The sequence below is a fragment of the Echinops telfairi genome, unplaced genomic scaffold (genome assembly GCF_000313985.2).
Source record: "Echinops telfairi isolate 266 unplaced genomic scaffold, ASM31398v2 ScPeMD7_3;HRSCAF=10, whole genome shotgun sequence".
In the NCBI taxonomy this organism is placed as follows: domain Eukaryota; kingdom Metazoa; phylum Chordata; class Mammalia; order Afrosoricida; family Tenrecidae; genus Echinops; species Echinops telfairi.
This window is the reverse complement of record NW_022103899.1, coordinates 2,824,558-2,833,179: the sequence shown is the minus strand read 5'-3', so window position 1 is coordinate 2,833,179 and position 8,622 is coordinate 2,824,558. Positions and strand designations below refer to the sequence as shown.

The window sequence follows — 8,622 nt, the reverse complement described above, 5'->3', positions numbered from 1 at the left end:
CCCTTCCCTCATGTTTTCTGTCGTTCTTCCCCTGTAGAGGGGTGTATGGTTATGTGTCGATCATTGCGATGGGCTCCCCCTTTCTCCCTTCCTCTCCCCCACGTCCCCCTACCCTTCTGGTGTCACTCTTCCCACTCCTGTTCCTGGATTCTGTGTGTCGTGAGCTCCCATCTCTTATCTATACCTGCGTACATGTTCTGGTCTAGTCTGAATTGCGAAGCAGCACTGGGGTCCTGACAGTGGGGGTGAGGAAGCCTCAAGGAACCAGAGGAATATTGTGTGCTTTACTGCACCCTGGTGACTCATCCCTTCCCTGTGGCCCCTCTGTGGGGAGATGGTTCCATTGTCTACAGATGGGCTTTGGGTCTCCAACCCTCCCCATTCTCGACAATATGTGTTTGTTATGTGTCTGCTGATGCCTATTACCTGGTCCCTATGACTCCTCACAATCTCACGCTTCTTCCACGTGGACTTGTTGCTTCACTGCTGAATGGAGGCTTGTGGAACTTCATGCCCTTAAGACCCCAGACACTCTATCTTTTATTTATTTATTTTCCATTCATTATGTTTAATTGCTAGAATATTTGGGACCTGCTTATCTCAGTCTTTTTTTTATTTTTATTATTTTATTGAGGGTGCATAGACACTCTATCTTTTAATAGCCGGACACCATCTGCTTTCTTCACCACATTTGCTTATGCACTCGTTTTGTCTTCAGCAATTGTGTCGGAAGGGTGAACATCTCAGACTGCTGATTTGTTAAAACAAAGTGTTCTTATATCGAGGGAAGGTATGAGCAGAGGCCCAAAGTCCATCCCCTACCTCAATGTATTGCAGTATCAATATATGTACATGGGTCAATACCTCTACTTTTGTGGATTAATGTATTTGCATACGTACACACCTATGTCCATTGCTTTGCTTCTTAGGCCCTTCCTGTTTCCTTTTACCTTCCTCCTACCCCACTGTCACTTTCCCCTATTTCCACCTCTTGTAAAACATTTTCTTGAGCCCTTGGTATCAACTCCTCCTTCCCTCCCACCCCCAGTGTCCCTCTCTCACGAACCCTTGATAATTTATGGATTATTATTATTCTTTTCATGTCTTACACTGACCGATGTCTCCCTTCACCCACTTTTCTGTTGTTTGTCCCCCAGGGAGGGGCTTATATGTAGATCATTGTGATGAGTTCCCCCTTTCTACCCCCACCTTCCCCTTACCCTCCTGGAATCTCTACTCTCATTATTGGTCCCGAGGGGTTTATCTGTCCTGGATTCCTTGTGTTTCCAGCTCTTATGTGTACCTGTGTATGTGCTCTGGTCTAGCCAGATTTGTAAGGTAGAATTGGGGTCATGATAGTGGGGTGGGGAGGAAAAGCATTAAAGTACTAGTGGAAAGTTGTATGTTTCATGGGTGCTATCCTGCACCCTGACTGGTTCTTCCCTTCCTTCTGTATATGGAACACAATTCTAATCTCACATATATGAGATCATCACGAGTTGAAATTGATTCAATAGCATCTGCTTTTGGTGTGTGAAATATTAAATCATTTGTTAGTACTTCAGTTATGTTATTATATTACAATACACCTATAAAGAAGACTTAATTATCTAGTCATTTACATGTAACAGCTGCTATTAATATTTACCAAATACCAGGTAATTGCCAGATCGTTAACATTATTTCTTAAAAAAACAACAACTTTTAATTGTGATTTGGGTGATGGTTGACAGAGCGTATCAGTTTTTCCTTTCAACATTTTACTTCCCGCCGTCGATTGCAATCTCCCTGTATCTCAGTGTAGCCTTGCTCACTCTCCTTTCCATGTGTTCTTCCTATCCCTTCCTGCCTTCTACACCCTGTCCCTGGTCAATTGGGCACGTGCAATCTCAAGTTGTTGATTATTTTGAGGCGTGTACACCTCCCTGATGTTATTGTTCACATGTTGCTGTGTGGCTGACAGCTGTCTGTTGTGTGACTCAAGCTCAGTCATAAGGGTGAGCTCACTTCTGGGCTTGAAGCATGAGCGACAGACACTCTTGAGGGTTCCCTGCCTCTATCCAACCAGAAACCTGGGTATTTTTATGAATTTGGGTTTTGTGTCATATGTTTCTCCCGTCCTTTCCAGGACCTTCTTGCGTGGGTAGTGGTGACCAGGCAACCTCTTGTAATTCTGGCAATAGAGGTTGAGGTCTGAGTGGTTCATTAGTCCTTAGGACTAATGTTTTTCCATGAAGAAAAGTTTTTCTTCACCCCTCTTTGCTTAGGATGGAGCAAGACAAGCAATTGTTCTTAGATGGCTGCTCACAAGCTTTTAAGACCCCAGTCACTAGTCCCTAAGGTAGAATATAGAACATTTTCTTTGAAGACCAGGTGGAGCCAATTTGACCTTTTTTCCCCACTAAGGGGAGAGCGCGAACGCAGTCCCCCCACTACCACAAATTATGCAGTCAAGTTTCCCACATTTGGGGAAATCGCAGGGGTCAGCACATCCGGAGTGCAATGGATAAACCTCGCCCTGGGAAAACCACCTTCGTGATCATGGTATCTCACCTGCCAGGTAAGTATGCCAATTTGACCTTGATACGCCCCCAAGACCATCATCCTGAGTTCTCAGACCCAGTGATACAGTGACTCCTTCATTCAAGGTGCTTGCCTCCTGTGTGCTCCGCTACATTCTTGGATCTATTTGCAACATATGTAAATATGGTGGGGCCTCAAAAAGTTTGTGGAAGAATTCCATTACCTTTCAATTCCACTTTTCTATGAATTTTTTGAAGCCCCCCGGCCCAATATCTATAGCTATAACCTCTGTCCAACCTACATGTATTTGTGGGTGTAGTTCTATATCTGTTGAGCTTGTGTGTCTATCTGTGTACCTACTCACAAATTACTGCTGTTACTGAAGGACTATGCATGCAATAATGTTTATCTCTGTTGCTTTGAACTCTTATGGTTTTCCCAGTGACTTCTTTGGCCTTAATCATTGGGGACTGTTCCAATTGTCTGCCTTGGTCTATGTTAGTTTTGGTAGGTTTTTCTAGGTTATCGATTTGTTGGAAGTACAGTTCATCACGGCATTCTGTAGTTATCCTTTTTATTCCAGTTGGCTTTGTTGTGACATCACCTATTTCATTGCTTAGCCATGTTATTTGCCTCCATTAGATTTGCTAGTGGTTTGTCGATTTTATGAATCATTTTAAAGAACCAACTTCTAGTCTCATTGATTCTTTCTACTGCTTTTCTTTTGAGTTTCTTTCCAGTTGCCAAGGTCCTTCGTTGAGAGTGGTGCATTAAGTCTCCTAGTATTACTGCAGCGTTAAAACATTCTCTTCAATTATTTTAAGGCGTGGTTCATGTATTTTGGAGATCTTTCATTGGGAGTGTGGGTATTTATTATGTCTATTGTGCCCCCTTGTTTCATTGTTCTTTTAATCATTGTTGGTCCAGTTGAGAGGATTTTTGTATTCTAGTCCATACTGAAAGCTGTAGTGTTTGATTTTAATCAGTAAATACTTTAAATCTCCTTTGCTTTCAGTCAACACAGCTGTGTTATTTACATACTGCAGATTGTTAATGAGCCTTCCGTCTCTTCTAATGAATTTTCTGCACATAGTCCAGGTTCTTGGATTATTTGCTCAGCATGTAGATGGAATAATTATGATGAACGTATACAACCTTAACACACACGTTTCCTGATTTTAAACCATGCAGCATTCCCTTATTCTGTTGCAATGATTGCCGCTTGGACTATGACCAGGTTCTTCATGAAGCCAATGAAGTGTTCTGGGATTCTCATTCTTCAAAATGTTAGTCATTGTTTGTTAAGCAACACATAGTTGAGTGCTGTTGCATAATAAATAAAACACAGGTGTTTTCTGCTGTCAGGCATCTGACATCAACAGTGATATATGTCATTCCATGTCCTCCTCTTCTTAATTTTTTTCAATATGTCACTTTACTTTTTTGTACTTATTTATTTTTTATTAGAATTTAATACACATATAATTCTATAGTTCAATCACATCCAGCAGCTACCACAATCAGTTTCAAAACATTCTTTTCCTTCTCAGACTCCTTGACATCAGTTCTCTTTTACCCCTGCCCCATAACCACCCCTGTCCCCCCCCAACCCCCTCCAGAAACCCTTACTCTACTTGCTGTCCCTATAGGTTCATGAATCCTGGGTTTCATATACTGAAAATCAGAAAACATATAACAAATTCTAGAGGGTGACCTCCACTGATATAACACATGTGAGATAAACCACAATATGAACAAACAAACAAAAACAGAAAATGTTGATAACGAGATCAGGCCTAAGGTGTAGCAGAGGGGTGATCAACTGGCAAGGGTTTAGCTGCTCAAGGCAGGTTTACCCTTTGATCTTCTGTAGTCATCTCTCCAATGCGTTCTGTTTAGTAACCACTCTCCTCCCGTCCTTCTAGTATGGAGAGCGGGAAATCACCGGAGGTTTATTTCCCGTGCGGATCTCACAAATGTGTCTTGGGCTCCCACTGTCATCCATAGCCTTCTGCAAACTGGATTCTCACAATTTGGGCTCTGATACTATTCCCTCCTTCTATTTCAGAGTATATGATTTACAGTCCTTCGGTAACTGATGTTGGTGTGCTTCTTCCATGTGGACTTAGTTGACATCTCAGATGGCTGCTTGTTTGGAAATAAGCCCTTAAGACCCCAGCCACTAATTAAAAAAAATTCATTTTATTGGGGTGTCATACAACTCTTATCACAATCCATATATCCATCCATCATGGTAAACATATTTGTACCTTTGTTGCTGTCATCATTTTCAAAACATTTTCTTTATACTTGAGCCCTTGACATCACTTCCTCATCCCCCCCCCCCCCCTTTTGACCTTACAAATCCTTGATAATTTATAAATTATTATTATTTTGTCAGTCTTACACTGTCTGATGTCTCCCTTCACCCACTTTTCTGTTGTCCGTCCCCCAGGGAGGGGTTATATGTAGATCATTGTGATTAGTTCCCCCTTTCCCGCCTACCTTCCCCTTCCCCTCCTGGCATCACTACTTTCAATATAGATCCTGAGGGACCCAGACACTATTTTATCTAATAGCTGAAACTATCTAATTTCTTCCCAACATTTTGATATAGCATTCAGCTCTTCCGTGTTCTTTAGGGCAAGTATTGAGCAGGGCCATGATCTAAGAGCTAATTGTTCTTTCTTTTTTTTAAATCATTTTATTAGGGGCTCATACAACTCTTATCACAATCCATACATACATCCATTGTGTAAAGCACATTTGTACATTCATTGCCCTCACCATTCTCCAAACATTTGCTCTCCACTTAAGCCCCTGGCATCAGATCCTCATTTTTCCCCTCCCTCCCTGCTCCCCCCTCCCTCATAAGCCCTTGATAATTTATAAATTATTATTTTGTCATATCTTGCCCTAATTGTTCTTAAATTGGAGCTAGGATTTAGTATAAGCCCAAAACCCATTCCTGGATCTATGTGTGTATGTGTGTGTTAATCTGCCTTTGGCTCCCTTTTAAAACCTCTTTGTTAATTTATGGTAGAGAGTCTTATTGATAATCCCCCTGGGGCATAGCAATCTTCTGTTAATGTTGTCCTTGAATAGCCCCTGGTACTAATTTTTTAAAGCCCTGTTGAGAGACGTATATTGGGCCAATGTTGGCTAATTCCATATCATAGTACCTGAATTATTCACTTGTACAGAATCCATCCTTTTGTGGCTAGATGCTATTTACACAAACAATGGGAGTTAATTGTCAGGGAAAATTTACAATAATAATCACTGAGAAGGTCAGTCACAGGTTTGTCGGAATACTACATATTTTAATACAGCATATAGAGCATTTATGTAACAAGACCATATTTGTCTGCCTTCCAACAGTTCAACAGTCTTGGTCCAGTTGTCTTCCACTTCCTCAGACACCGTGTATTTTCCATCTTAAGTTCTCAGGCTGCAAGTGCGTCTGAAGTAGAGTCCAGTTCGCCCAGTGGATTTGCCGCTTCCAGTTTCACTGATGCAGCCTCTGGAGCATGCTGTGTGCCTTGAAGATCCAGGATTTAATTCCCCAGCATTCCACGGCACCTGGCCTGGGTTCCCAAGTTGCACCCAGAAGCCTGGGTCAATGCGGCCCATTTGGTGCATGCCACCAGGGCCACTTCCCCCACCTCTAAGGTTCCCCCAAACATTTTCAGTCAGTCTCCCCCCAGCTGGAGGTTGTTCCTCCTGCATTTCCTACCAACAGTGATGCATTTCTGTCCCCTAGACGTGTTTGCTCCCTTGCCCCTCTCCAGACTTGACTTTCCCATCAGTACCCTCATCCCTCTGATAGGACTGTCTTCCTGTCTGGGGCCACTCATCATAGCTTTGCACGGCATCTGCTCAGTAGACAACATCCCCTTACCCTCCCTTGACCATCTGATCCTAGCTGAGTGAGGCACCCTCTGGTAAAGTGCACGTCCTCTTCTGAATCCAGCTCAAATTTCTGGAAGTTTCCAGCTGATGTATTGCTGCATTCTTTTTGAGTTGCTTTCAGAAACATTTCACTTGCATGTGAAAATCAGTGACAGCGTGTAATAATTCCCACACCCCGTCTCATCACCTTTCTTTGGATTGGACACAAGTATGGATCTCTTCTGTTTGCTGGCCTTCCATATTTCTTGGCCTAGACGATTGAGCACTTCCAGCATTGTATGTTTGTTGAAACATCTCTGTTGGTGGTATTTTGTCAGTCTCCGGGACCTTATTTTCTTCTAATCCCTCCGGTGCAACTTGGATTTTATGGCACAGTTAATTACTGAATGTAGCTTTTCTAGCCACGGTCTTCCATTTGGTAATGTATTGTAAATTCCAGTCTCTATACTTGGGGTTATAATCCCACTTTGAGGTGAGTTATCTGTTATGCTAATAAAGCAGGAATTAGTGGGATAGGTTTTGAGTCCCTTCCTTACTAGAGAGTGTGATTCAAGTCACCATCTTTTATTTCCATGTCTGCACAAAGCTGTCAGCTCTGAATATCTGGGCTGAAACAAAGAACTACCTTTTGATTTTTAAGCTTCCGGCTTAATTGAGAAAAGCTAGGGGTATGGAACCGACCGAGACTAGACCTGGCCTGCCTACGAGGCACAGAAGTGATCAGTGTGCTCTCTATCGAACCTTTTGATGTCAGAAAGTAAAACCACGCCTCTGTCAAATCCCCCGACATGAGCAAGATGCCATCTTTGTGATCCTCCCACTTCCTGCCTGAGCATGTACCTGAGACAAGTGCTTAGTCACCGGGTGACAAATACCAGGTAGACGCTACCCTAAGAAAACTGCTGACCCAGGACGAGGATAATCATTCTGACCTGCTCTGAAAAACTTTGAACGAGCTTGCTTTCTTGCTCTGGGTCCTGTGTTTGGTTTGCCTCCTCCTGACCTGTTCTCGGAACTCGAGCCAGTGCCTATTGCCTGACGTCACCAGCATCCTGCGAGTCAACAGTGAGGTTTGAGGTGAATGAGAGGAATCCCTAGAAAGATATCCGAACTATGATTTGAGACTTGCCAACCTTAATAACTACATAATTCATTTCCTGAAGGGCTTGTGAGTTATGTGAGACATGACAGTAAATTGTGGAACCCTAGGACTTGAGAGAGAAAACTCAGGGGAGGGGTGTCGGGAATAATGGAGTCTTACAGCATTTCAGAAAAGGTGGACATTTGGGACATCTCTAACTTTCCTCATTGGGACCAGCTATGTATTAAGTCTCATAAAAGAAAAAATTTTTTCATACTTCTTTCTTCAGTGCCATCAGTTCTTGACCATGTGCTGCCTTATGAAAAATCTGAACACGGACCAGTTACTTTTGGTGTAGTGACTCCGGGCATTCCTTACATTTTCTTTTGATACTTCCTGAATTATTCAGTATTCTGCCAACAGAATCCTTCAGTATTTTAACATCGTGTGTATTCTTCCATCAATACAATGGCAGGCTACCAAACACCTATGATCATGCTACTGTCTTAAGTAGCCTTAAAAAGCTTTCAAGGCATACATTAAGTGCCACATCTGTGTCTTGAAGTTTAGCTGGGTTGAATCCACCTTTAGGTTCTATATTTGAAAATGTAATTCAGAAAAATGAGTAAGTTAAAAATCTTTATACTAATTATCTTTTAATATTGAGGTGTTATTACTTTTAATCTCTTATTAGTTTGAGGGGGCTTTGAGGAGGAATGGTTAATGGGCAACATTGAGAAAACTAATCAATGGTTTTAAAATTTCCACTGGTGAAATAATGGCCAATTTTCTACACCTATTTAATAATGCATTTCAGAGAGTAATTGGGTAATAAATGTTAAATAAAATTTTCTGATAAGTCCAATGGGCCACAGAAAGTTTAATTTACCAGCTTCAACTTAATTTATATAGCAATGTAGAGGCTTAAAAAGAAATAGGAGCTTTTTAACCATTGGTGCTGGCAATACTGAATATCCCCTTGCAGAAAGTGAGACAGGACCAACGTCTCACACCATGTGGCAAAACCACACTAGATAGATCAAAGGCCCGAGTTAAACCTCAGAACTATAAATATATTCAGTGAAAAAGTGGGAAGAAACTTTAGG

At 41.9% G+C, this 8,622-nt stretch overlaps 1 non-coding gene across 1 annotated transcript; it reads right to left on the bottom strand.

Annotated features, from left to right (window-relative positions):
• Nucleotides 1–2,403: 2,403 nt before the first annotated feature.
• Nucleotides 2,404–2,568, bottom strand: LOC115872240. Its single transcript, XR_004047751.1, has one exon. It is a non-coding gene; the product is annotated as a U1 spliceosomal RNA (small nuclear RNA).
• Between the last annotated feature and the right edge of the window lie 6,054 nt (nt 2,569–8,622).